This window comes from Dermacentor andersoni, chromosome 1, assembly GCF_023375885.2.
Source record: "Dermacentor andersoni chromosome 1, qqDerAnde1_hic_scaffold, whole genome shotgun sequence".
Classification (NCBI taxonomy): domain Eukaryota; kingdom Metazoa; phylum Arthropoda; class Arachnida; order Ixodida; family Ixodidae; genus Dermacentor; species Dermacentor andersoni.
In genome coordinates this window covers 27,964,732-27,964,984 of record NC_092814.1, presented here as the reverse complement: position 1 = coordinate 27,964,984, position 253 = coordinate 27,964,732, and positions in this window count along the sequence as shown.

Sequence of the window (253 nt, the reverse complement as noted above, 5' to 3'; positions counted from 1 at the left end):
GCAGCCTTTGCAGACAGAAGATACTCCCACAAGCTGATAGGGATGTAGCCACGTAACCTGCCGACAGCAAGGTAAAAAAACCGGTCACTTGCTGGTCACCGTTTGCCGCCGACTGCCGACTGTGATCGTTCCCCACCTGCGGCAAGTTTTTCTTCATCCGCTTTCACTTCCATTACTTTATCATTTCTTTCATTCACTTAGTAATTACAAGTAATTTGCCCTATGTTGTCCTTGGTCTCATTGTTTGTTATCT